Here is a 15214-nt window from a genome sequence, read left to right as displayed (position 1 = left end):
TGCATGGACGGGGCAGGGTCTACTGACATAGGATGCATTCACCTCACTTGTATAATGTGTAAATGATGAGTAAGTACAGACCTTACAGATATATACTGAGCACACACAGCTGTCATTATAATTGTGTTAGATAGTCCTTGTGCATATGGCAACATGACTGTATTACATATAAAAAACTGTGACCCACCTCATCCATGTCCATGTATCCGACAGCTAGTGTCTTGTAGCCTGGAAGAGGCAGACTTTTGTACTGTCTCTTACGCTGCAGCATAACCTTCAGCTTATTGCCCGGTCTCTTCAGTAGGTGATGATACTAGTGATGGAAAAATAAAGAGAATAACATATTATAGGTACAATGTGCTGATGATCCTAGTAATCAGTGCTTGGTACATACAATGTATTGTGCAGTAGTTTAGAATAAAAACAATGATACCTGCAGAGAAAAGGTCAGGGCAATATCCTCCAGTGAGCCACTAGGTGGCAGCACAAATTCCGGGGATCTGATCACTTTTCTTGATCCCTAGTAAAGGACAAAAAACAGATTTAGGCCCTCATTCAGAGCCGTACGCTCTGAGCAGAGCGCACACTCTGAATGAGGGCCGCCCTCCATAATTATGGAGCGTCCTCCTGGACGCTAGTATAGCTGTGGGTCACCACCCACAGCCTATACGAGCGTGCAGTTTGATGGCCGCGATGGTCTTGACCATCGCGACCATCGCCACTGCGAGCCGGAGCCTGCGGTTGAGTTTTTCAACCGCAAGGCCCGGAGTGATTTTGGCTCTATCAGAGCCAAAATCACTCCCACTGACATCACTAGTGATGTCAGTGGGCCGGCTTCTGACGGTAGGCGTTCCCTTGGGAACGCCCCCGTCAGGGAGGCACGCCCCCGGCACGCCCACCAAAGGTGGCGTGCTGCCAATCAACATCGACAGCACGCCCCCTTTGATCAGACACAACGAGCGAAGGAAAGTCCTTCGCTCGTCGCGTCTGGCGCATGCGCACGACGGAGCTCCCGCCGTCGTGCGCATGCGCAGTGCACAACATCGACCCACTTGCGAGCGGACAGCCGATCGCGAGTGGGTCTGAATCAGGGCCTTAGTTCAATGTAGAACAAGCGTTGATTCCCACACAGCAATAGTATTTAATAAGGACAATGGAAGCAATTTGCATATACAGTAAGCTGTCACTGCTGCCCACACCTGCACAATCATCTCCAGCATTAGGAGAAGGGTTCTATGTAGAGGGATAACAGTGTGCAAAGGCCAATACATGGGAAATAGACGTACAGTGCTCAGCAGTGCCAAAAACCCATCCCATACTCCCCCTCTCACAAACAGGTCACATATCCATACAGTAACGGGCAGTGCTAATCACCAGCTCTAGCTTTTCAGACCTCTCAGCTCTGCTGGGCAAAGCCGTAACTAAGGCTCTAAGCGCCCTGTGCCAGCCTGCCCCCTCTGCGTGTTAAATCTTCAAGACGCTCTGGGCAGCTGTAATTATGGCAGGGTGCTTGCCTGTAACGTCCAATGCTGGCTGCAGGGTGCTGTGCGCAGCCTCACTGGCCACACACCCCTATTTACGGCCCTGCTGCTGGATATATTAAAGTGCAAAAACACCCAAATGAATTTGCACTAAGCAACTCCAGTAATTGTGATAGGAGCTTTTCCATTTCTACTCTATATACTAGGCAGAAATGTTTGTCACTATGGCCCAGATTTATTTATTTATTCATTACCAGTTATTTATAGCGCACACAGGCCCCCATCTAGTAACGAGTTTTATCACCAAAATGAGTGATAGATGTCACTGTGTATGATAAATGGTGCTTTAGCCAATCAGCTCCCAACTGTCATTTTTCTAACAGTTGACAGTTGGGAGGTGATTGGCTGGAGCACCATTATCATACACAGTGACATTCATCACTCGTTTTGGTGATAAAACTTGTTAGTAAATGAGGCCCACATATTCTGCAGCGCTTATCAATGAGTGATATTCTTGTTATCGCTCATTACTAATCTTAAATGGTGCTCCAACCAATCAGCTCCTAACTATCATGTGTTTGAAAAATGACAGGTGCTGATTGGTTGGGGCACCATTTTACATGAGGAATGAGTGATAACAAAAATATCACGCGTTGATAAATCTAGGCCTATATTCTCTTTTCATGTTTTGCCATTTTATCCTCTGGGGCTGAATAAGGAGAGCATGGAGGAACAGAAAAGTAAGTCTGTCAGGATTCTTGTGTAATAAAATACTACTGCTACATCTTTACTTGTCCCCAAATACTTTCTTACCTGCATCTTCACACTAAGGTAGATGGACCTCAGTCCATCATTCTCCTCCCTCACAAGCTGGAGTTCTTGCAGGACGAGCCTACAGACTCTGGAAAAATAAGATACTAGGATAAGGAAAAGCAGAGGAAAGAAAGACTCTCTGCAGCAAGGTACATGTAATGTTATATATTAGTGACCACCCCACACCGGGCTATACTGTTACCAAGGGCCGCTACTGCATACGGGTGCAAGTTATGTGCATGTGCAGTGATATACAATTTTATACACATTGCAAAAGTACAACATTCAAATATATTATAAGTATACAAATATATTTACGTGCAACTGTAAATGAAGCCCCATATTGGTAGTCTGCCTAGGTTATAACATAGGCCAGCTATACAGTGTCATTTATTTTGTTGGGTGCAATAGTTAGTATCAATTTTTACTATGAACTATTGAACGGGACTTTTGCACACAAAACATATCTATACACAGTATGTAATATAGTTGAGTGTCATTTCCAAAATATACTAGAGGATATTTACACCAGCAGTGATAATTGTTCTATTCCTATTAAGAATCACATTTGATTGCAAAAAATACAAACTGACATACTACTGAAAAAAATGTTCCAGCAAATGTTTGTATTTAAAGACTACATACAGCAGAAATTCCAGGAAAATTTATTTGTTTTTTTATTATTATTATTATTATTATTATTATTATTATTATTATTATTATTATTATTATTATTATTATTACTACAAAAATCACTGTGGAGAATGTTGGTAATTACCATTTTTCCCTTTGGTTTGTTCCTTTAAGTTGGTAATAATGTTTTATAATTCTGCACAGTTTCCACAGTATCCTGAGATAACCATTTTAACATATTACTAAATTTTTTATTTTTATATAACATTTAGGTATAAATAAGCTTACCTTTCACTGTGAGGTCCCATATCATGCGTAAACATATCATACATTCCCATCAATGTGCCTAGTAGACAACTCATATTGATGAGTGATTGCTCTTTACGAAGCAGTCACATTTATACTTGAGGTGACATCACAAAGGCTTGCTATGATGTAGCCAGTCACATGACCAGTTTAGTCAGCTGGTACATTTTACCACTGAATATAAGGATTCACTGAGTGTTCTATAAAATCAAAATGATATTCCTCATAAGGTATTTGTAAACATGGGGGGGAATTCAATTGTTTCTTGTACCCATAGCTCCGGTGTAAAGTGACTAGGAGCTATTAAATTGTTTTGGTCTCCCATTACATATCACAGATTTCTGCTCACACCCTCCTGAGGTGTAAGCAGCAATAAACCCAAAGTAGGGCTTCTGGGCACCTTAACTGCAGTGCACCCAACTTATGGGCACCTTAACTGCACGGGAGAAGCCACTTTACACTTATGCTTGCAAATATTTCCTGTCTACTTTCCCCAACAAGCTGTCAGTGTGCCAAATGTCAACTTCCAGAAATGGGTTATACATTCCCAGACATATTGTACATGGGGTTGGGTATAAAATACTGGCGGCTGAACCTCCCCTTGGCGGTGCCTAACTCTAATCCCCCCTTCCTGTAGCCTAACCCTAATGCTCCCGGGGAGGTGCCTAGCCCTAATCTCCCCCCGGGGGTCCCTAAACCTAACCCTCCCCCCCCCACAGCTAACACCTAACATGTCCCGCTAACCTTCGTTCAGGAATTTCAGCATCGGACTAAAGAAAGGAGTCAGGATTTCAATGCCTATCTTTAATCCCGAATCGGGATTCCGACGGCCGGCATCCCAGTCGCCGGTAAATGAAATACATCTGTTGTACATGTATACACACCCAGACTGTACACATTGCTGTTGTCACATAAATCTTTAACCCTGCAAGACCAGTAGCGGTGCACAAAGCCCATTTCTCGTGAGTGTAATTATTAGTTATCAGTTAAAAAACAGAGGGCCTGATTCAGAGCCGGACGCTATTTGCGCTCGCTCATTCAGAAAAAGGGGCCGGATATTTTAATAGAGCGCTCGCTCTTTGCAGTCTGTTGACGCCTCTATGTCTGAGCGAGCGAACGAAATATGCGCTCGCTATTTTGTAAAGACGCCCCCTGGCCGTTCGCATCATACGTCATCTCAGCTATTTATTGGATTAATCGAGTACATCGAAAGGCGTCTGAACAGCTCGCAGTGCTTGTGGTTGGATTTTCCTACCACAATCATGTGAACAGTTCAGGCTAAGAGACAACCAAGTGACGTGGCCGATGACGCTGCTTTGTTAATTATGCAGTTAATAATGCATCGCAGTGCGCGAACTAGCCATTGTGATCGGGACTGCAAATGCAGTGACTACCCAGACCCATCGCAGAGTGATTGACAGGAAGTGCCGTTTGCGGGAGGGGGTTGTCGGGCTTATGCAGGCGTGCCAGTGCATTTCAGTAGCCGTTGCAGCGGCGTGCATAAATTATCCATTGCGATGGCCTACGCAGCCTGAGGCCCGATAGCGTGCAAAGTTGTTAGCAATTTCTGAGTAAGGTCTGACTTTGTGCAAGTGTGCGTGAGGCTGCGATGGTACTCGATGTTACCGATGGTTTCGCAGTCTTGCTAAGGATTACGGATGTGTGCAAGGTAAACTGGGCGTCCTTATGTAATGCTGCAACGGCATAGCGATCTCAATGGATTAGCACATTATCGTAGTGAGACTGCGTGCGTAATCGTTATTGCATTCGCAGTTGCATAGGTCGATCTTTAGTGTGTCAACCTTTTTTTCCTGTCGACCTATTGCCTGTCTAACATCTGGTGTCTATCTAGACATCGTCTACCTTTTTACTATAGATCTTTCAATCCATATCCCTTTATCCTGTGTGTGGTATAACCAGTGTCACACAATAACAGAGAGAATAAATGAGTGTTTATAGAGTGCAGCATCTGCAGCTCTAGTATCACCTTCTTAACACAGAATGGACAGTCCAGTGAGTCAATGGGGGAGTGCAGGTCCCGATGGAGGAGAAGAAAACCTCTCAAGCAGTATCGGTGTGGGTCAATTTCCCTCTGATCTGGTCCCCGGTGGAGGTTTTGATTGATCCTCTCTAGCAGTGTCCTGGATGAAGTCCCTTTGTTCCTGCTTCCGGTATAGCTGCTTGCCCTTCTGTCATGAGCCGGGAGTGGGTATCTGGACCTGGAGTAGCTACAGTGTCTCACTGCAGGTCTCCATGATTGCACTGGCTCACTTCCTGATTCCCAGCAATCCCGATAGTCATGAAGTTAGTTGAAGTCTCTCGATATGTACTGTGGTCTCTCCTGCATCTGGGTAGAGATACTGGTGGGTGTATAATACTGAATTGTGGATTTTGGGAGTGTCATGATGTAATGATGCAGCCACACCTTACAGAAACCCCACCTGCAGAGCGCCAGGAGGCGTTTCTGCTCAGCCAGGTATCTTGATGGCTGTACCGGCCCATCTGGCATTTACCAGAACTGCCAGATGGCCAATCCGACCCTCGTCCTGCCCCATTGGGACTTACAGTCTAAATTTCCTAACATACAAGTGCATACACAATAGGGTTTATTTTTGTGTCAGAATTCAATTAACCTATCAATATGTTTTTGGAGTGTGGGTGAAAACACGGGAGAAAACCCAGGCAAACATATGGAAAACACACAAACTCTGCACAGATAGCACCCTAACTGGGAATTGAACTCATGACCCGAGTACTGTGAAGCAGCAATGCTAACTATTACTCTATGGTGATGGCCTATGTGCCTTTGCCAAATCTGAGCTGCTTTTTATATTTTATCACTGAATCCCGAGCAGAGGCAAACGCAGGATTTTTACAGGGGGGTTTCCCACATATATACTGTATGTATGTATGTATATACATATATATATATATATATATATAATACTACACCGGTTGATGCGGCACACCTGGCTCAGAATAATCACAGACATATTATTATTTGTGGCACTTTCATCAGTATATATCATATACTGTATATATTATACACACACACATACATATGTCACGTTTACCTTACACACACACCTACTGTATGCCACACATATATTACACACACACATACCTCGCAGCAGCTGCGGGTTGTAGACCTGATAAGGATGGGACCTGGGAGGCTGGCACCATATCATTAGGCCCCTCCCCCTAGCAACAAAATGTCGCTATTTGCGGGTCACTCAGAAGGGGTCGGAGCCAAATGATCTGATTCTAATGGAATCTCGTCATATTGGCTCCGCCTCCTCCAATTGACCCGCGAATCGTGGCATTTTGCCGCGAGGGGGTGGGGCTTAAGAAGATGGTGTCTGCTCTCCAGTCTGTCAAGGGGTGTTTCTGGGTACTCAGAACCCCCCCCCTGCGTGCGCTAGTGCCGAGGGTGGAAGCACGACACGGGACTTAAGGGCGTCGAAATACCGACGCCTATCTTAATCCCGACGCCAGAATACAGACAAGACGCCAGCCCAAACGAGGTAAGCCGGGGACATCTTAGCTGTTAGCCACGTGGGAGGAGTGTTAGGTTTAGGTAGCATAGCGGGGTTAGGCACTAAGAGGGAGAGTGCGGTTTAGGCACGAAGGGGGGAGACTTAGGTTTAGGCACTAACGGGGAGGGTTAGGCTACAAGAAGGGAGGGTTAGGGTGAGAAGGTGGGAAGGTCAGTATACTTACTCGATCCCTGTCGGGATACCAACCATCAGTATGCCGCTGTCGGTATTTTGACAGGAGGCATCTGACTGCCAGCATTACATAACAATTCCGATATGGTTATAGTGTATATAATATTTCTATCAGTTCATAGAAATGGCTGGCCTGACTACACTTATTTTCAGTGATAACCTTCATCAATGCTAACCTTTATACCTGCCAACAGTAATAATTGTCACAATGATTGGTAGCCAAATGTTGATGTGTGTGCAGGTGTTGATATTGCAAAGTTATGTAGGCACACACCAGCGGATCACTAAAACTATGAACAGCCCAGTTACTTAACCAGTAGTGTTATTTCATTGAAATATACTGTAGTAAGTACAGCCATACTCACTGTTACATGCACACTGGTGGATGGAGTGGAGCTTGAGCAAAGCAGAGTTACAGTATTCTGCTTGCGAGTAGCGGTGCAGGGATCTGGAAAAGCGTTAAATTCAGGTATTAACAAGGTTCTCTTCTGTAGGAAACTACTGTCACCCGCCATGTCATGGTCTATACAAAAAAGATGGCTGAAGTCACATGTGCAGTAGCACATGTGACTTCAAGCGCCACTGAAGCCGGCCAATTGGCAGGCATGCGGCACGATCCAGGTCACCCTGACCCAGAACGCACCGTTTACACTGCAGGGTTTCACGGGTTTTCCCATATTAAACCCTGCAAGTTACCTGGGTTGGTTTGCCAGGTGACTCGATCAATCCAACCCTTTCTCCTTTTACACCAAGGAGCTACCCGGGTTAACCCTGCAATAGCCCGGGTTTTACCTCTGGTGTAAAAGAGGTATACATCTACAAAACACTTTAGTTGTTGTCCACTAGAGGGAGTATGAGCTTCTTAAAGCACAAACATGCTAAAGAATGTCACTGCTTAAAATAAGATGCCACAGTAGAGTTTATTTTTTTCACATTCAGAATCAGTGAATAAAAATTCAATAGGGCAACAGTATCAGTAGCGCATGCAGGGGGGGTTCTGAGTACCCAGAAAACCCCCCTATCTCTGACAGACTCCAGAGCAGGCTTCATGCTCTTAAGCCCTGCCCCCTCGTCGCAAAATGCCACGATTCGCAGGTCAATAGGGAGGCGGCGGAGCCAGTATGACGTGATTCAATTAGAATCAAGTCTTTTTGCTCCGCCCCCGACTGACCCACGATTTGTTGTATTTTCACGCTAGGGGGAGGGGCCCAATTACATGATGCCAGCCTGCAAGGTAAGTTGCAGTGCGTGTGTAATGTATGTGTGTATATATATATATGTGCAGACCCTCAAACATGACCTTCCCAGGTACAAATTGCTCTGCTCCTGGGCTTCCTTCTTAATTGAAGACTGCAGCCACCTGTGGGGAAACACCTGTCTCATCGATTACCTAGTCCAACACAGGTGTCTGCAATAATCAATAAGGTGGGAAGTCCAGGAGCAGAGCATTTTGTACTGGGTGGAAGGGGTCATGTTGGAGGGTAGGTATATGTATGTGTGTATGTGAGTGTTTATATATGTATGTATCAGGGGCATATCTATAATGGGTGCACTGCACACCCTGCACCCATATTATTTAAAACTTACCTCTCTAAGGTCCTGCGCCGGGTGTCAGCGCTGTACAAAAAGCCAGGAAAATGGCCGCCGCCACCATTTTTCTGGCGTTTTGCACATGCGCAGTAGACTCCGGGCACACTCTGGCGCCCAGAGTGTACTAATGCTTTAGTGGCTGGCCAGCCGCATCAGTCGGCTGCCGGCCACCGGGAAGAGAGGAGGGGGCCTTGGATAGGGAAGGCACACAGGCCCCCTCCTCTCTAAAGACACTGGAATGTGTGTGTATAATATATATATTAGGGATGTGCAGGCTCGGTTCTACTCGGTTCCGTTCGGTTATATATATATATTTAATATTTATTAGTCTTTGTGTTGACCGGCACTCCACTTTAATAGTGTACTGGTACTTGCCTGGGTGCCCTCCCCTGGCAGAAGCAGCTTTTCCCTTTGTAATAGGCAGAAGAATAGGCAGCACTCACAGGACTTGCAAAAAGTATAATCACCAGCAGGTCATCTTTTAATACTCCAACATTTCAATCTCCAAGCCAGAGATTTTCCTCAGGGACCATAATACACATACAGAAAAATACAGACATTAAGTACTCACCCATGTGTTCCAAAGTGACGCTGTTGGCACTCAACTAATAGAGAAAAAATCAGGACAGCACTCAGAGGATTTTGTAGGTGTAATATTATTTATTTATTTATTTATTAACAGTTTCTTATATAGGGCAGCATATTCCGTTGTGTTTTACAATTGGAACATTAATAGAACAAAACTGGGTAATAACAAACAGATATATAGGTAGGAAGGCCCTGCTCGCAAGCTTACAATCTTAAAATAATCTTAAAGTAATACTGATTGTGTTTTCCTGTTCATCCTGATGACGGTGCTGCGATCACAGAAATGTTGATGATAAATATGAAGATTTAATATCTCTCTCCCAGTACAGATACACGCAGTAGCATAAGGTATTAAATCCGGCTTTCAGCAATTACAGCCACAATGTGGCCCTATGATAGTGGCGGATACAGGGAATTGACACCACTAACTAATTTTTCTCTCTACTTAAATTGCAGCTGTCACACCGGAGATTTTATTTTGCCTTCCCCTAGATTAGCACAACTGGAAGTTCTAATAGGTTGAACTTGATGACCTTACAGTATGACTTTTTACAATCTTATTATGTAACTACAAAAAACATTTTACTATTACTGGAAGTAATTTAAGAAGTGCACTAAGGGTTAAGGTCTTGTCGTGTCAGTAATGCACCCACATACACTTATCCGCACAACCAAAAGCATAATCAAAAAGCAGTCCTAATGGATGATTATTCTAATGGGAGTAGTGTTATAAACAATCTGCTGTGTCCGGTAATAGGAGGATTTGTGTCCTCCAGGTGATAGCTGGTCCACAATTATGCAGGGGCAGGGCCACAATAACATGAACACAACGTCATGCCCCATCACTGCCCATTTCTGCTGCATCATTCCCCCAGCGGTGTCCAGAGGAGGCAAGTATGACCTGTTTACAATAAAGTTTATCCAATAATCTTCCATGCATGTTGTTACTTAGCAGAGCCGGATTTACCATTAGGCTACCTAGGCGTCTGCCTAGGGCCCGTTGGGTCCCAAGGGGCCTGTTTCCGGGCTTCCGAAATCCGGCCCTGGAAAGAACCTGCAGCACTCTTGTTGCTGCTACACACAGGCAATATAGCAGCATGCCAGCAGCACAGAAGCTTTGTTCCTTTTCCAGCTCCTCACCATAAATAAACCCACCCCCCCACCGATGTGTGCAGCGTGTGCTACTGCAGTTTCAGGGAGGGCAGCCAGTCTCCTACATCCCCTCCCCCTACAGTGTAATGCCTGCCTTCTTCCCGCAGCGAGTGCTTATCTAGGCAGCCCCCTCCAATCAACCTCCTCTGTAGCCTGCGCTGCTGTAGCCCCCCCCCTCCCGCTGAGTTGCCAGCTCCCCCAGCAGCATGCGTTGATCTCTGCAGTCTGGTCTAAACCTCCCCCGCAGCTATGGCCAGTGCACAGTAATAGCAGCTTCCACCCTGCTGTATAGCCAGCTCCCTGTCTATCCAACCTCCCCTGTAGCTATGGACAGTAGGTAGTGCCCCCCCATAGTCACAGTGATAGCAAGCAACCAGCCCCCGCAGTGTGGCCATCTCCCCCGGGTAGCATGCGCTGATCCTGGCAGACCCATCCAATCAAACTCCCCTACACTCCGCTGCTATAGCCAGTGTCACCCCCCCCCCCCCCCAACTGAGCTCCATGGGGTGTTTATTCTGGACAATGGTCTTCTGCTTATGAAGCCAACATGACCCATCAGAGACAGATAGATGGCACTCTTGGTAAGTTTAACTGAAAAAAAAAATGCAAATATATTATATCTCTATATCAAGTCACTAGCTTCTCCCGTCCCCTCTGTTCCTCCCCAATTTTTCCCACCTGTCAGTCCCCATTTCCTCCTATTTCCCTCGGTCTGTCCCCCTTTCCTCTTGTCCACCTTTTTTCGGCTCCTTTTTTTCCCATCTCGCCCTATTTTTCCCCATATCCTCCTGTCCCCCTCTCCCATGTATATATAAATATATACATAATATAATGTGATCCAGCAACACCTAAAGTAATAATAACTGTGCATATATTACAGTAGGTGTCCCTGGAGCAACATATACATATACAACATATACAAATCATATGTACCTTGCTCCAGTGAAACCTACTCTAATATATGCACAGGATTGTTTATTGGAGGGGGGGCCCAAACTGGTATCTTGCCTAGGGCCCTGTGAGGTCTAAAGCCAGCTCTGCTATTTAGTGATAATACTGCTACTTAATGCCTATTCTACAACACAAAACAGCTTTAGAGATTAAACTCACAATCAGGAGTGGCTAGCTTCTACTGCCAACCATCATCATCATTACCGTGTATTTGCACCAGCCGCCAGGCACACACAATTGATACAGTCCATATCTGTTCGCAATTACATAAGCGCACTTTTACTGTACTTAGCCATGTTAGAATACATCTTCCGACCCCCCCTCCCCCGCCTCTGAAGTTGCATGCAGACTCAAGTGTCAGATGTGACCATATGTACATATGCGTGCAGCTTATTTAGTGGGCATGCACAATACGAATTTGTGTAACCGAGTATCTCAGTTTTGTACCAGTGCAAATGAATGGCCTGCCTAACCTCAACGTCTCTCTGCTCTATGGAGACTTCTCTGCAAGGGGATGTAGTCAACATTTAGACAGTCAAAACACAGGCAATCAAAATATCGACATGGAAAAATGTCGACACTCAAAATGTTGACATGGACATCAGTGTTAAAATGTAGCCACAGCAAAATGTCGACAATGAATAAATGTCGCCAGTCATAAGGTTAACTAACATGTTGACAGGGTCAAAATGACGACAGTCATTATAAAATGGCTCAGATGGTGTTAAAAGACGGCCGGTGGCTCAGATGCTGCTAAAAGCCGGACGACTGTGAGCTGTCTATTTAGACGCTGCTAGCGGCAGCAAAATAGTAAAAAAAAAAAAAAAGTCACACCCCCCCCCCCCAAATCCATAACCAGCCCTGAAGGGCAATACCCAAAGACTGCCGTCTCTAAGCTGGTCCAATATCAAAGTGTAATACCCTTTCAGAGAGAGTATGAGTCTGTGCCCCTAGCAGACATGTATAACAAGTAGTGACAGTTACAGCCAGTAAGGACAGTGGGAGAGTGGTCTTGTCAGAGCTGGTAGGAAACTCCTGTACTTCCCCAGAGAGGGAGAAGGGTGGGACCATGGTAGACACCATAATGCCCGGGAAAGAGAAAGAACTATGGGCCTGATTCAGAGCCGGACGCTATTTGCGCTCGCTCGTTCAGAAAAAGGGGCCGGATATTTAAATAGAGCGCTCGCTCTTTGCGGTCTGTTGACGCCTCGATGTCTGAACGAGCGAACTAAACATGTGCTCGCTATTTTTTAAACAACGCCCCCTGGCCACTCGCATCCTACGTCATCTCCGCTATTTATTAGATTCATCGAGTACATCGAAAGGCGTATGAACTGCTCGCAGTGCTTGTGGTAGGATTTTCCTACCGCAATCATGCGAGCAGTTCAGGCTAAAAGACAACCAAGTGACGTGGTCGATGACACTGCTTTGTTAATTATGCACACCTTGGCACGCCTGCGTTCGGATCTCCACTCCCCGTTTTCAAGCACCTTCCCCTGTTACCACCCACAAACGCCTCATCCTGTCAATCAAATTAGCAGGCACTCGCTATTTTGCGAGCACACGATTTTCGACCGCAATGACTGGTTCGCGCATGCGTATTACTTACAACCCATACGCATGCGCAGTTGTGTGAACATCGCTCGGAGCAAACGAGCGGCCGCTTACGAGCGGCTCTGAATCAGGCCCTATGATCGACCCAATAGAGGGAGAGAAAGAGAGTCCCATGAAGATGAGTTAAAGCTAAATTGCTGAAAAGGAATCCTCGCTCTACAAATTTCATGCCCTCGGTCTGTGCAGACTTCTGCTCCTTCCTAAATGCCACAAACCTATATGCCTTGGCAGAAATCTAGGCACACTTGTACAAATCAAGTCTCATGGAAGTACCAAAGCCAATAATGGACTGCACAGCGGATGTTACGTGCTTCGTAAATGCCATCCACTGATGTCAGAATATAAAAAAGGTACTGCTCTGCTTCAGTAGTCTATACTTAGGGGTCTATTTACTAAGCAGTGTTAGGAGACAGAGTGAAAAGTGATAAGGTGCCAGCCAAACAGCTCCTAACTGTCATTTTTCAAACAGCCTATGATATGACAGTTGGGAGCTGATTGGCTGGCACCTTATCACTTTTCACTCTGTCTCCTAACACTGCTTACGAAATAGACCCCAAAGTCTTACACCAACACAGAACTTCTCAGCAAGCAGCCTGAGTAATTAGCCCAAAGGAGAAGTTTGTTTATCACGATTTCTAGAATTTGAAGATACAGTATTTCCCATTTCTAAAAATTGTACGCTACACAGTACTGTTCCTCTTCTTCCGTATGGTGGTTGCAAGTCTCACTATTGTGTACTGTATACGGTATGCTGGGTAGAGTAAAAATAGTGTAGAGTGTGTACTGTATGTGATATACAATGGATTTGTGTAATGACCAGCGAGGAGAATCTGGTTTCTCATGGGACCTTTCGCATTGATCAAATTTTTACTTTGATCCTCTTACGTAATTCAGAACCAGCTTGTACTCCCTCCTACAAGACTTCTCCTGTGCTGCTACTCACCTATGGAATTAACTACCACACCCAACCAGAACCTTCATATTTTTAAGTGCTCTCTGAAAACACACCTCTTTGCCTTTCTGGACCTTTTAAAAGTTAGTAATCATATTTGTGGTGCAGGGCAGGGGGGAGAGGGGGTAGGGGGGTTGGTGTGGCATTGCAATCTTTTCATTGTATCTCTACCCTTGATCCTAGTGTGGAGCAGGACCACAATGACTCTAACAAATGTGCATTGCATCATAAACCCCACTGAGTCGTCCACTTCACTCGGGAAGTACAAATGTAACTAAAATCACAAAGCACAGCCATCCCGATGAGAGTTGACCATCGCGATATAAGGACTTCCGGGTTGATGGCCATCTGCGCATGCACGAGCCGCGAGGGACACTGGAAGGTTCCGATTGGATCCCTCTCAGAAAACTATGCAGAAAGACGCCCATAGGCTTCTATTAGGCAACACCATCTATACAGTATATGACGTTGCCTATCAGGTCCAAGCTCTAGAAAATTTAGCTTTCTAGATATTGGTGTACAGTATATGAGGAATCCGGTCAAACCTCTGAAAACTGCATTTTAAAAGGTTTGACCACATTTTTGGTGTAGATGCATCCCGCCCCAGATGAGCTCCCTGAAAGTCAGGACTCTCCCAGAAATTTCGGGAGAGTTGGCAAGCACGCTCTACACGCATCTATCTGTGCAGCACTGTGGCAACTTACAAACCAATGACGTTATAACAATAATGCACATGTAGGCATGGTCAGACAAAAAATGACCCTTTACATTCTATTATAGGTGTCTCTATTCCTTTATGTCAGCTCCTATATGTGCAGCATGTATCCTCCACCTCCTTTGCAGGTTTTCTTCAGAACTGATAGCATTATGGAAAACCATCTAGCAACCTTTCTTGGTCGCAACTTTTTTTTATATATATATATATATATATATATATAATATTATATATATATATATATAATATTATATATATATATATATAGATATACACAGTCAGGTCCATAAATATTGGGACATTGACAGAATTTTCATATTTTGGCCTCTATTCACCACCACAATGGCTTTGAAATAAAACAAACAAGATGTGCTTTAACTGCAGACTTTCAGATTTAATTTGAGGGTAATTACATCCAAATCGGGTGAACAGTGTAGGAATTACACCAGTTTCAATATGTGCCTCCCACTTTTTAAGGGGCCAAAAGGAATGGGACTATCAACTCAAAAGTTATTTCATGGACAGGTATGGGCTATTCCCTTGTTATTTCATTATTAATTAAGCAGGTAAAAGATCTGGAGTTGATTCTAGGTGTGACATTTGCATTTGGAATCAGTTGCTGTCAACTCTCAATATGAGATCCAAAGAGCTGTCACTATCAGTGAAGCAAGCCATCATTAGGCTGAAAAAT

The 15214-nt window shown here is 44.8% G+C and overlaps 1 pseudogene; it reads right to left on the bottom strand.

Moving 5' to 3' along the window:
• Positions 1-15214, bottom strand: part of LOC148543375 (polyphosphatidylinositol phosphatase SYNJ1-like) — a 59741-nt pseudogene that overhangs the window by 20113 nt on the left and 24414 nt on the right.

Source organism: Taudactylus pleione, unplaced genomic scaffold, assembly GCF_031769625.1.
Source record: "Taudactylus pleione unplaced genomic scaffold, aTauple2 ptg000004l, whole genome shotgun sequence".
In the NCBI taxonomy this organism is placed as follows: Eukaryota; Metazoa; Chordata; class Amphibia; order Anura; family Myobatrachidae; genus Taudactylus; species Taudactylus pleione.
This window is presented reverse-complemented; position numbering and strand designations above follow the sequence as displayed.